At 43.6% G+C, this 12,941-nt stretch overlaps 2 protein-coding genes across 11 annotated transcripts in view; one reads left to right on the top strand and one right to left on the bottom strand.

Annotated features, from left to right (window-relative positions):
* The window catches only part of KLF7 (Kruppel like factor 7), a 390,342-nt gene extending 381,404 nt beyond the window's left edge, over window positions 1-8,938 (bottom strand). For 2 of the 3 annotated variants that reach the window (XM_032479985.1, XM_032479988.1), the window contains exons 1-3: window positions 8,803-8,938; window positions 1,586-1,692; window positions 20-71 (exon numbers count right to left, since the gene is read on the bottom strand). The gene's annotated coding sequence lies outside the window, so the exon portion shown is untranslated. Of the gene's footprint in view, window positions 1-19; window positions 72-1,476; window positions 1,693-8,802 lie in introns of all 3 variants that reach the window. The other variant, XM_032479987.1, reaches the window with a different exon arrangement.
* Window positions 8,939-8,957: 19 nt separating this feature from the next.
* CREB1 (cAMP responsive element binding protein 1) overlaps window positions 8,958-12,941 on the top strand; it is a 58,131-nt gene continuing 54,147 nt past the window's right edge. For 5 of the 8 annotated variants that reach the window (XR_004320019.1, XM_032479976.1, XM_032479973.1 and 2 more), the window contains exon 1: window positions 9,147-9,353. The gene's annotated coding sequence lies outside the window, so the exon portion shown is untranslated. Of the gene's footprint in view, window positions 9,354-12,941 lie in introns of all 8 variants that reach the window. The other 3 variants (XM_032479977.1, XM_032479974.1, XM_032479978.1) reach the window with 3 other exon arrangements.

Raw genomic sequence — 12,941 nt, 5'->3', positions numbered from 1 at the left:
CCCCAATTCTCAAACTTACAGTTTGATCTTGCACAGGTCAATTAGGTATCATGGTTGTACAGCTGAAGAAGCTGAAACCCAAAGAAATTATCTCAATTTAAATTAGCATATATATATATATATACATGAAAGACCCCAGGAAGACACTGACCACATAGCATTTTAACGTCAGTTGAACTTGAAGCAGAAAGAGGAACTAACTGAAAACAAGCATTATGGCAAATCCAACAGCTGGAAGACAGACTAAAAGAAAATTATCTTCCCCATTTCTAAAAAGATGGACCAGTCTGGTCACAAGAAAATTCACTTTCATGCATGGGTTTGATTGCAGATATTCTATATTTATTCATTCAAAAAAATTTTATTGCAGTCCTACAATGTGCCAAACACCATACGAGGCATTAAGGATAAATCAGTGAATAAAGCAGACGCAATCTCTGCTCACAGACGTTACGGTCTAGCAGGGAACTAGAAAATTAAATAAATATGACATGTAAGGGTGATCGGTGCTTTGATGAAAACCAAAACATGGAATTCAGGCACTTAAACCAGACTGGGGTGGGGAGTTGGGCAGAGTGATCAGAGTTCATGACACACCCTTCAGAGCTCAGCTAAAGAGTAGGAACTAACACCCTTCAGAGCTCAGCTAAAGAGTAGGAACTAGTACAGCAAAGATGAAGGGGAGTGGTTAGGCAGAGTGTTTCAAGGAGCCTACTCCTTTGCCTAGGAAGAGCGACAGGGGATCCTGGAAGCTTGTTAGCCTGATTCTTGTGTCATGCATGAAAATGGCAATAGAACTGATATGAGAAGAAAGTGCGTGGGTTACTATGGTGCTTTCAGAATGACAGACTCACAATGATGAAATTATAAGTACTTTGCTTTCTTCTCAAAGTAAATTCCCTCCCCTACTTTTCATTCTACAGGTGGGCAGTGGAGCACAGTAGCTAAGAGGGCAGGCTCTGGAGCCAGGCTGCCTGCCTGGATTGACACACTGACTCTGCCGCTCGCTAGTCTAAGACCTTGAAGACATTTCTTCACCCCTCTATGCTTCAGCTTACTCATCTATAAAATGCTCCTGCTGTTAATATGTTCCTCATTGAGTTATTATGAGGGTTAAATTAGTTAATAAATCAAAAGTGTCTAGAACAGTGCCTGGCACAAAGTAAGTGCTCAATAAATTTTCACTTGTTGCTGCTACGGGTTTTGCTTTTTTGGGGGAGAAGGGGAGGTCATTAGGTCTATTTATTATTAGTTTTTTTTTTTTAATGGTGGTACTTGGGATTGAACCCAAGACCTCGTGCATGCTAAGCATGCACTCTACCACTGAGCTATACCCTCCCCCACTGCTACTGGTTTTAATTGCCATCCACTGGCCTTTTGTAATTTCTAGAAGAATAAGAGGCCATTTGACTTTGTTCACGCGGTACTGCTTTCAGTCACAAGGAAAATGAGAATGCAGCAGTACTAGCAGCTTACCATTTGGTCCACAAAATAGAAATTAAAAGCAACCAGAATCTTGTTGATCAGTTCTTCAGTTCTGACTCTGGAAGGTGGGGAGATCAGAAAGCTTCAAAGAGGTCCTCACCTCGTTCAGGCTATATGGAACTGAGGCAGAGATGGCAGAGAGCGCAGTCATGCTGAAATCAGGCCCCACAAGAAGGCAATAGTTTGGTGGACCCACCATGATTCAGGCTGCAATACAGAAACAACATTTATAGATACATACAGAGATGATCAGCCTGAGGGAGACCTTTTTATACAAAACAATGCCAGGATATTAATATTAAATTCAGAGTTTCAACTGCATTCACTCAACAAACATTTGAGTGCCCGTTAAACACAAGACACTATTCTAGATGTTAAGAATGTAGCAGTGAAAAAAGAGACAAAAGGCAAACACAATAAATGAGTTAAGCACACAGCATACCATAGCATAGGTACTCTGGAGAAAAATAAAGTAGCAAAAGAAGAATGGGAGGGCAAAACAGCAAAGACAAAGGTGGGGTACAGGGTGAACGACTTTCATCAGGGTAGTAAGGGAAGGCCTTACAGAAATGGGGATGTCTGAGCAAAGACCTGAGAAGGTGAGGAGGACATGGAAACATCTGGAAGGAGCATCCTGAGCAGAGAGAATAGCAAATGTAAAGTACTTGAGGAGAGTGTGTCCAACGTGTTTGAGGAACAAGGCGGTCAACGGACCTGAGCAGAGACAGGTAGGGGAAGAAGAGCAGGAATTGAGATCAGAGAGGAAGTGGGGTCTTGCAGGCCAAGTTGTAAGAATCATAGCTTTTTCTGAGTGATATGGCGACCTACTGGATAGTTTTGAACAGAAACATGGTGTGGTCAGCCTTATGGTTTAAAAGGATCACTCTGGCTGCTGGGCTGGGAAAAGAATGAAGGTTAAGGGTGGCTGATATAAAATCCTACTAAAAGGTAACAGTGGCTTAGACCAAGGCTGTATCAGTAGAGATAAGAAGGGTGGTCATACATTCTGAAGAGACAGCAACAGGATTTGACGACAGATTGGATGTAGGGTGTAAAAGGGTTGCTGAGTAGGTTTTAGCAATGGGAATGATGGAGTTGCCATTAACTGAGATAGAGAAGGTTAGAAGTAGAGAAGGTTTTTGAGAGGGGAGATCAGTTTAGTTTTGGATGTAATAAAATGGAGAGGTCTGTTAAATATCCAAGTAGAGACACAGAGTTTCTTGGATATACAAGACTGAACCTGAGGCTAGGGAGTTGTGAGCATATTTATCACATCTAACGCCAGCAGACTGAATGAGATCACTAAGGGAGAGTATAGAAACAGACGAGGTCCAAGGACAGAGTCTTGAGACATTACAGTATTAAGAGGTCAGTAAGCAACGGAGATTGAGAACAATGACCAGTAGTGCACAATGAAAATCAGGAGAGTGAAGTGCCCTGGAACACTGAAGAAACAAGTGTAACAAGTGAAGGAAGTGTTACAGAGAGGAGGGAGTGATCCACTGTGTCAAATGCTGCTGATAAATCAAGTGAGATGAAGACTGAGAACAGGCCATTGGATTAAGCAACATGGAGGGCAGTTTCGTTCTGGGGGCAAGAGCTAGCTGGAGTGGATTTAACAGAAAATAAGAAAAAAGGAATTGGGACAGTAAATATAGAACTCTTTCAAGGATATTTACTGTAAAGACAGCAAAAAATGGGTCATTAGCTAGAGGAAAAAGTAGCTGTGGAGAGTTTTTTGTTGCTGTTGAAGATTAATTGTAAGAAGCAATATATTAATTCACATAGGGAACTGTAACTAGTAAACAGACCAGAAATAGATGTAACAGATCAGTGCCTTATCTTCTCTGTTGGAAAACTATTTGGAAAGTACACTTAAAATCACAGGATTACTTCATAAGCACTGACAACACTCCACCTTGCACTGTTTCTGATTATGAAGTCTCAAGCATTTCTCTGCGCTGCAGGGGAAGAGCTGCTAAGCAGAACAGACGCTTTAATCAGCTGGGCTGGGTACCTCTTCCTTGACCAGCACTGGAGTATCTCTAAACATCCACTCATTCTTTCATTCAAGAAACATTACTGAGCGCTTATCATGTCAGTTACTAGGGATGCAAGTTCAACAAAACAAAACTTTGCCCTAAAGGAGCCCACGGTTCACTAAAGGATGCAGATAAACAAATAAACAGTTCCAACGTAATGTTAACAGTGTACATGTAAGGGACAAAAATTGAATTAAATAGTTAACTGTTTCGTATGGGGACATTTGGGTTATTCCCTCCCCCCCCCCTTTTTTTTTTGCTGTTATAGGTAGAGGGGTGTCCAGGATTTCAATTGCTTCCAGCAATACTCATTGATATTTGTTACATCAAGATTATAGGAAATCTTACCAAATGAGAAGGAAATCTATCATATACTTCTTAATTTTAACTGCAAAAACAACCATGAAAATAAATCTGAACAGTATGAACTGCCTGAACATAGACAAGTTGGAGATTCATTCCACAAAGATACAGAGATCACCTATTATATCATGGTATGGTTCCAAGTGTTTGAGATGTATCAGTGAACAAAACAAAGACAATGCTTTTTAGAATGTGTATTTTAGCAGGGGAGCCAGTCAACAATAAACATAAAAAGAAGTAAAAATGGATAGTATATTTGAATACAGCAATAAGTGACACAGGAAAAAATAGAGGTGGTTGAGTTAGGTATCAAGTTGTAATTTTAAAGAGTATTGTTAAGACCTTAGTGAGAAAGTGACATTTCAGTAAAGACCTGAAGGAGGTAAGGGAGTTAGCTCTCTTGCTATCTGGAAAAAGAACATTTTAAACACTGAAACAGCCCCAAAGTGCTAAGGAGGAGTGTAGCTTGTGTCTGACAAAAGGAAGAAGTAGGGGACCTTATTTAGAAGCAATTGCAGTAATCCAGACAAGAGATGAAGGTACTGTACACCCAGCTCACTTGCAGTGGAGGTGGTAAGTAGTCAGTTGTTGGATAAATAAAAGCCAATAAAATTTCCTACAGGAAAAATTCAGGATGTGAGAGAAAGGAAGGTACTAAGAATCGTAACAAGATTTCTAACCTCAGCAATTAAGATGGGAAAGGCTGCAGGTACAGATGTGGGAGGGAAAATTAGTTCAAATTTGGACATACTGAGTTTGAGATGTCTCTTAGACACGTCCATAGCACCTAGGATCCCCTTGACTTCCTTGCTTATGAGCCTTTCGCCACTTATTTTGTCCCCACTGCCATGACGGACCACCCTCAGGCAGTAACCACTCAATACTGTTTTGCCTTTCTTAGACCACACAGCTCACACAAGAGTCCATTTGGTGCCCACACAAAATGGAAGTATGTGTGTGCTGAGGATGACAGTAGTGTTAGCATCCACTGACTGAATCTTAATCCCCTTTCCTGACTCACTTCTTTTGCCTGCCCTCCTGCCCTTGGGTTTGTACTCCCTAAGAACACAAAGCCTTTGCCTCAGATTCTGCTTTCTGGAAAAACCAGCACTAAGACAACATCCAAGTGGAGGTGTGAGTAGGTTGTTGTTTAAATGAGTCTGGAGTCTGGGAGAGTGATTTGGGGAGAAGATATAATTTTGAAAGTTGCAATCATGAGACCAGAAAAGAGCATGAAGGAGTGAACAAAAAAGAAAAATGAAAATTTTATTCTAGTACCCTTCAGAGCAGGAATAATGTTTTATTTACTGTTATAGCCCCAATCTGGGGAGTGCAGGCACAAAGTAGGTGTTCAACTGGTACTTTTAGAATAAATAAAATAGGTCACCATGGCCTTGGGGTTAGGAAAGAAAACAAATTAAGTCATGAGAGGTGATGAACTAGAATAGGCAGGGTTCATGGAACTTGAGTTCACAGTGAGGGTGAAAATTAGGTTCAGCAGCGGAAGCAAGAGAGAAAAATAACAGGAAAAGGAAGCTGTGGTTAGAAAAAAGCTCTCAGATACCACTTTCTCCTTGAAATCTTTTATAATCATCTCATGAGACTGTCCCCCTTTTCTGGACCTCTCTCAAGGCAGTGATCTATCTTACCTATCTTATACCAGGTCAACGTATATCCATGTGTTCTTTGTTCTCCCCAATTTCCAAGTGAAAAATTGAGTCAAAAATGGGAGTAGCTTCCAAGCCCCAGAGATTTTAAAAAAGGATGCTAAAGTTTGACATTTCTAGCTCATTTCTATGGTTTCTGAAGATGCCAGAGTGAACATGAAATTGGGAGACTACATTTCAAATCTGAAGTGTATCCAAAGTGTTCAGTAAAATAATTCACGCTTGAATGGATGATTGAATGAATAATGAATAACAAATTTAGGTGAGAACAGAGGCCAGGAGAATAGAAGTTAAGGAGAATACATGAATTAGTAACTGTTTGAGACCCACTGCTCTGACAGTAGGGCACAAGTGATTAGGGGAAGTGGGTCTGCCCTCAGAAAGCACCTAGAAGTTAGCAAAAGTAACTAAGGCATGAAGAGGGCCTAAATGAAGGTCAGTGTGAATAGAAAGGAAGAATATGGGAAAATTTTACAAACACACACACAAAAAAGTTCCATTATTTTGTGGGTAGTACGTATAGGCTATGAATAAATAATTCCAATATTTTGGAATCATGTATAGGGCCAGGGTAAGAAGAGCAGGGAGATGCTAAGCTCAATTTTGAAACTGTATTTGACACAAGAGTGAGATACACAAATAAAACAGGCAACGTTTTAATTAACATTTATGACATGTCAAACATTGTGTCAAGTACACTTTCCATGAATGGTCTCACTTAATTATCAAAATAACACTATGATGGAGGCACTATTACTATCTTCATTTCATAGATGGGAAAACTGAGGCACAAGAGTGAAAAGTATGCCCAGTCACCCAGCTAGTAAGTAGCTGAGCCAGGATTTGAACTCAAAAATATTAAGAATTTTTGCCCAGGACCACATATTCATTATTTGCTCAATAAATATTTAATGAGCACCATTACATTCTAGACATTGTGCTGGGGATACAAGGGGTGGAGAAATGCTGGTGGTGAACAAGACAGACATGGTCCCTACCCACAGAGACCTTTACGTGGACATTAAACAAATAATTAGAAGTATGCTGAATCAGAAAAGAAAGAGTTAAGTTACAGTTAGATAGGATAAGTGTGTGACAGAAAAGAATTCCAGGGGGAGGGAATAGCACGTATAAATACCTTGAGGTGAGAGCCAACAGTAGAAAAAAAGAGAAAAGAGGCTGGAAAAAATAAAAAGACTAATATGACTGGAGTGCAGAGAGCTAGGGGGACCACTGGGGAGGCTGGAGAGAAGACAAGCCCAGATAATGGAGGGCCTGGTTACATGATAAAGACTGGGATTGTGCTCAGTAAGCAAAGGGAAGCTACTGAAGGAATTCAAGCACGGTAATGACTTGATCAGATTTGTATTTGTTAAAAATGACTCTGGCTGCAGTATGACAAATGAATTGGAAAGGGCCAGAAGCAGTTTCATAGGACCTGGATGGTAGTTACTGCAGAACTTCAAGCAAGAGATAAAGGTAGTTTAGACTCGAGTGGGATTTAAAAAAAAAAAAAAAGTGGTCATAAGAACCAAGAGAATCTAATTTTTGAAGGCAGGTCAAGGTGATTCTGACACGTGTTGGGGTGTTGTAGGTTTCTGGACTGAGTAGATGGACATGATGCCCTTTACTGATCCAAGGGCTATGACACGAGGGTTCTGGAGAGAATATGGTATATGAGTTGAGTCTGACACACCCTAGTCATCCAGATGAAAGTATAGCAAAGGCAGTTGTAAATATAAATCTAGAATTCAAGAGCAAGATCTAGGCTTGAGTTATGAGTGGGACAGTCTTTGGCAGAGGGTATTTGAAGCTACTGGAAAAGGATGAGCCCACCTAGGAAAGTGCATATGGTGGGACTTAAGAAGAGAGCTCACCTCAGCAGGATTCCAGTATTTAAGAGTTGGCTAAAAGAGGAGAGACTGGTTGTTAAAGAACGACCAGAGAGGGAAGGGGAAAATGCTAAGAGCAGAGGGAAGAGGATGTGTGGATGAGGGTGTGGGCAATAGTGTAAGATGCCACAACGAGATCTTGTAAGATGAGGGCTGAAGCTTGTCTGTGACAATTCAGAGGTGCTTCAGGTGTGTGGTAAGAACAAAAGCTAGACTGGAAACGGCTGAGGAGTGGGACATGAGAGAAAGTCCATGGGGTGAGACAATTGCGGTTGCAGAGGGATGTAAAGAGAGAAGTCTTCTCAAAGAAATGAGAGACTGAAGCATATTCAAATACTAGACAGAAACGCCAGTAGCGAAGAAAAAGTTGAAAATAACGGAAGGAAAGGGGGATGTTCTTGAATCCAAAGAGAAAGCAGGACGGGATCTAGAGTACCAGGTTAGAATACCAGGCTAGGGAACTCACTTTTCAACAAGAAATCAATATGGGGCGGGTGCTCAGATTTGAATCCGCTCTGCTTTTCAAACGTTTTCTTTAAGGGACAGAAAGAGAATTATAATAGACACGAAAGCCGAGGAGAGGGCTGCCGAGTTCAATAAAAAAAAAAAGCATAATGGAAAGTCAGGATAGTGGTCTTGGATGACCTCTGAGAGAGCAGCTGCAGCAGCTTCGAGGCAACGGAAGTCACACTACGGGTTTAGACGGGGGGTGGGGAGGTTAAGAAAAAGGTGCAGCGCGTGCAAACCAGAGCTGTAAAAAAACGGCTGTGAAAAGAAAGCGACACAGGATGGTGCCAGGAAAAAAAAAAAAAAGGCGGGTAGGTGGGGGAGGAGGGGAAGACATTTCGAAGGTGCCCAAGGGCAACCTCAGTCAGGGCAGGTCTTGGCTTGGAGGCCGAAGTAGGCCTCAGATGTGACCTACGGGCCCGGCCGCCCTCGCTGCGGGGCTGAAACCCGCCAGGTGCCGCCAAGTCCCCGTGCCTCCGCCCCCCGGAATAGAATAGCCCCTCCGGCGGCCACCAGCCTTCTCAGCGGATTCGCAGAGCCGGGCAGCCCGGCCTCCCAGAGAAGCGGAAAACCCTCCCCGCCGGGGCCTCACGACGCCCCCGGGCCGCGCCCCGTCCCCGCCGCGGCCTCGCGTCCCAGTGCCCCGCCCAGGCCCCAGGCCTCGCGGGCGACCACAGAGCCGCAGCAGCCCTTCCTCTCCAGCTCCCAGGACTCCGGCACTGAGCTGTGGCCCCAACCCGGCGGCGAGTCTCCCTCTTCCCCGCAGCTTTTGAAAGTTCCCGGGGGCGGCGGCGCGCCGGGGCCCAGGCCCGGCCTGCCGCAGCCGCCCTAGAGCCCGCCGCTTACCGCCTCAAGGGCAGCCCGCGCGGGGGTTTCCATCAAGCGTCGACACCCCTCGGGAATTCCCCACAGGGCCACACACAAACCCCACTTCTTCCTACAAATTTCCGCCGCCGGTTTTATCCGCCGATACGCGGTAGTGGGGGGGGACTCAGACCACTCCTCCCCACCCCCCGCCCGCCCCAGCCCACCTCCGCCTTCCCTCTCCCCGCGGAACCCCTCTGCCGAGCCCGAAGGAACCCGAAGGTCTTCGTCAAGTTCCGCCTCCAGCGCAGAGGGCGGGGCCGCTCAAGCTCCTCCGGGCCGAGCTCGGCTGTTTCCGTACGCGGCCGCTGCGCACTCGGCACTGGGCGGCGCTGGCTGGCTCCCTGGCTGCGAGTCCTCAGTCGGCGGCGGCTGCTGCTGCCTGTGGCCCGGGCGGCTGGGAGAAGCGGAGTGTTGGTGAGTGACGCGGCGGAGGTGTAGTTTGACGCGGTGTGTTACGTGGGGGAGAGAATAAAACTCCAGCGAGATCCGGGCCGCGAACGAAAGCAGTGACGGAGGAGCTTGTACCACCGGTAAGAGGAGCAGGAGGAGGAGGCAGGAGCCGGAGAGAGCCGGGGGGACGGAGGGGGGACGGGGAGGCGCCGGACACCCGCGCTCGGGGCCTTCCCCTCGCAGGAGGGGCCGCGGTAAAGATGGAGCCTCCGCCCGAGCCCCACACCATCGCCGCCGCTCGCAGCGAACAAAGAATAATGGCGGCGGACTGGAGCCAGCGGCGGCCGGGGCGGCAGCGACTCTGCCTGCAGCCAGCGGCGGCGCTCATGGCGGGGGGCGGCGGGCGGGGTGGGAGCCGGCGGCCGGGGGTGTGTGCGGGCGGCCGGCCGCGGCGAGCTGGCGCCCGCGTTCTCGCCGCCGCCGCCGCCGCTGCCGGGCCGGGCCGGGCCGGGCGCGGAGCCGGGAGCCCGGAGCCCGAAGCCGCCCCGGGGGAGGCCTCCCGCCGGCCCGGCCCGGCCCAGCGCTGCCCCCCGCGCCGCTCGCCCGGCCCCCGCCGCCCGCCTCGCCCCCGACCCGGCCCGCCGTCTGCCAGGGCAGCGCCGCCGGGGTGCCCGCGGGGGGTGGAGGAGGAAGAAGGCGACAGTTGAGGGCAGAGGAGGTGAAGGTGCCTGCCTTCCCGGTCGCCTCCGTGTCTGCCATGCCCGCCTCGCGAGGGGAAGCGCTGCTCCGTCTGACCTACTCTCCTCTCCACTCTCTTTGTGCAATAAAGTTCGAAACCCAAGGTTTCCTCTCGTGCTGTATTTTATTCACGCCCTTTCCCCCCGCTCCCACCCCAATGGGAAAATGCTGTTTTCTGTGCTTTTCTGCTTAGATGGGAAGATGAGAAGTCGCGCTTTTTAGGATAATTTTTGATTCTTTCTCTCACCCTCTTTTTTTTTCAAAGTTAGTAGTCATGGAAATGCATTCTTTTGGGGAGGAAGGGGGTACTAAGAAAAACGTATTTGTAATAACTTTAAAAAAAACTGTTGGGATCTTGTAAAAGGGAAGCTGATGTTTGAAAATAGTTTCGGTTTTAACCCTTTTCAATAAGGTAATTATCACTTGAGATCTATCATTCTGAAACACTGTTGAAACGAATATTAGCCGATGTACTTTTGTTTTACATCACCTTTTTTTTTTTTTTTTTTCTTTTGGCCAGCCGTGCCTTTGGCGTTTGGATCCTCTGGATCTCACCTCGCACCCCCTACCATGTTTCTCACATCTTTGTGTCTAATCGTAAATAAGAGATTGGTTAATACTAATTATAAAAATAGATGTTTTAAAGTGTCCATTATTTGTCTGGCATGTAGTAGGTAACCCCAGCCACAGACCGACAATAATTTAAGCCACAAGGTTTATTTTTTTCCTTGTTGGGAAAAAGGGACAGCAGAAAAGTCATTGGCACATCAAAGATTAAACGACAATTTTGAAGGACCTGGGATATGACCTATTTAAGTTTGTCTTACCTTCAGAAGTTAGAGTATCATGCTAGTCTCAGCTTGCATCAGTTCTGTCTTATAAAGATTTAGTATCGAAGATACTTTTGGTTGCCAGCTATTGAAATCTTCTACATTAACTGCTCATTTCCTGATTTGAAAGTAAAGCCGAACAGTTATTTTAGGTGGTGCAAAATATCAACAGGTTATTTGTTTTTAAAATACCTGTCACAGAATGATAGAATTGTGATTGATACAAGGTTTCTTGTTAGGAATAAATATTGGTATTAGAAGCACTGTTTTCTGATTTTCTGTATGCAAGTCACTTTTCCAAAACCTACTTTGCTGTATTGCAAGTCTTAAAACACGTTAGCAATTTGTCATTGATAAGAAACTTAAATTAATAAGATGTAATAAAGATGATTTTTCCATAAGGATTGGGAAGATGGTTTTATTTCCAAATACTGAAGAAATTATAGTATTGATGATGATGTAGATCACTGATTTTCCCTAAGGATTTTCTGCAAGCCAGCATAAGTTGAGTAAAATTTATTTTCCTTTACAGAGAATGTATGACAATGACTCTTCCTTTCTGAAATTTTTTTTAAAAAAAGATTTTCCAATGGGTTTTTCTTTAGTCTTATCCAAAAGATCTTTTAAGTTTTGTTTGTTTGTTTGTTTTATAAATTCACAGCCTGCAATTCTTAGCAATTTCAGGTTAAATTTTTCAGATTTTTATGTTCATTAATGTTTGAGTATTTATTAGCATGGTACTAAATTATACTTCTGCTCCTTCCTAGAGATCGGCAAAAATTAGTTAAATCTGCTTGAACCTTTTTTTTCTTTTAATGGACATGTATTCAGAAAGCCAATGAATCTTTGACAAAAATTGACTGAAAAATGTTAAGAGGACACTTCTTGTGAAATTTAAAACTCCTTTTGAATTTTTTTTTTCCCACAAAGAGCCTAAGGAAACTTAGAAACCTGATTCATAAAATGGCACCTTCCTTTTTCTGCTTTTTGAAATTTTCATTTTCTTGATTACATCTGATTAATAGAATTTTTGTTTCTTCACAGAGAAGAGACAAAAATGTTTGTTTTGTCATTCATTCTAAAACATTAGGTTTTGTTTTGGGGAGTATAATATGGTTATAGTAAAACCGAATGTGTATCCCCCACTTCAGCTCATTTAAAAAAATTTCCTTTTTTATATACAATGAAAAAAATTATATACTTGTAACCTAATGCTTACAGTGTATCACTGAAATTTATAATTTTATTTATTCCATAAATATCAGCTATGGTTATATAAACTTGTTTATATCCAGCCTGTGACATAATCTTGTAACCATATCTTTCTTGATATACAGTGTCACTTCCAGTGATGGCTTCTTTATTGAATACTTAGAGCTCATATTTGAACTTAAAAATATAGTAGATAGTTGGGGAATGAAAACAATGAAGGGCTTTTTTTTCTCATCCCTACATTATCACTTGAGACACAATTTGTGATACCTCAAATATTCAGTTAGCACATACTATGGCAAAGAATGTAGTTAGTGGAAGGAGTAGTGGGTTTGCAGTCTTAGGCCTGTGTTTGAATCTTGCTCTTGCCACTACTGTAATGTGCCTACTGTAGGAATTTTGCGACCTACCGGAAGTCTCTTGATCTTTCTCAGCCTTAGTTTCCTTATCTGTTAAATTAGAATAATACCACCTACTTTATAGGGTTGTGAGATAATTATAAAGTACTTCCTTAGGGATTCAATTAATGATAGATACTTATTTTTAAGTTTTATTTTAACTTCCTAGGTGTGGAACCTTCGGCAAGTTTATTCTCCATACCTCAATTTCCTTGGTCATAAGTGTATATAAAATATCTACCTCATAGAAATGTGGGAATTAAATAAGTTAATACATACTAAATGCCAGGCATGTCACAAGTGTTCAGCAAATATTTCTTATTACTTTATAAGTTATTCATCGTTGTTATTACTGTGTTTTATACACTGGGCCAGAAGCTGCAGCAAATCCAAAGATGAATTACACTGTCGTATCTCTACCCTCAAGGAACTTTCGGGGACATGATGACTAATAAGGCAGAATATATGTCATAAGAAAACAATCAAAGGAAAGAGAGATCACATCTGATGAAGATGGAAGAAAGGAGAATTCTTTTTATATTTCCAGTTT

The sequence above is a fragment of the Camelus ferus genome, chromosome 5, assembly GCF_009834535.1.
Source record: "Camelus ferus isolate YT-003-E chromosome 5, BCGSAC_Cfer_1.0, whole genome shotgun sequence".
Classification (NCBI taxonomy): Eukaryota; Metazoa; Chordata; class Mammalia; order Artiodactyla; family Camelidae; genus Camelus; species Camelus ferus.
Note: the sequence above shows the minus strand (reverse complement) of the source record. Positions and strands in the feature narration are given on the sequence as shown.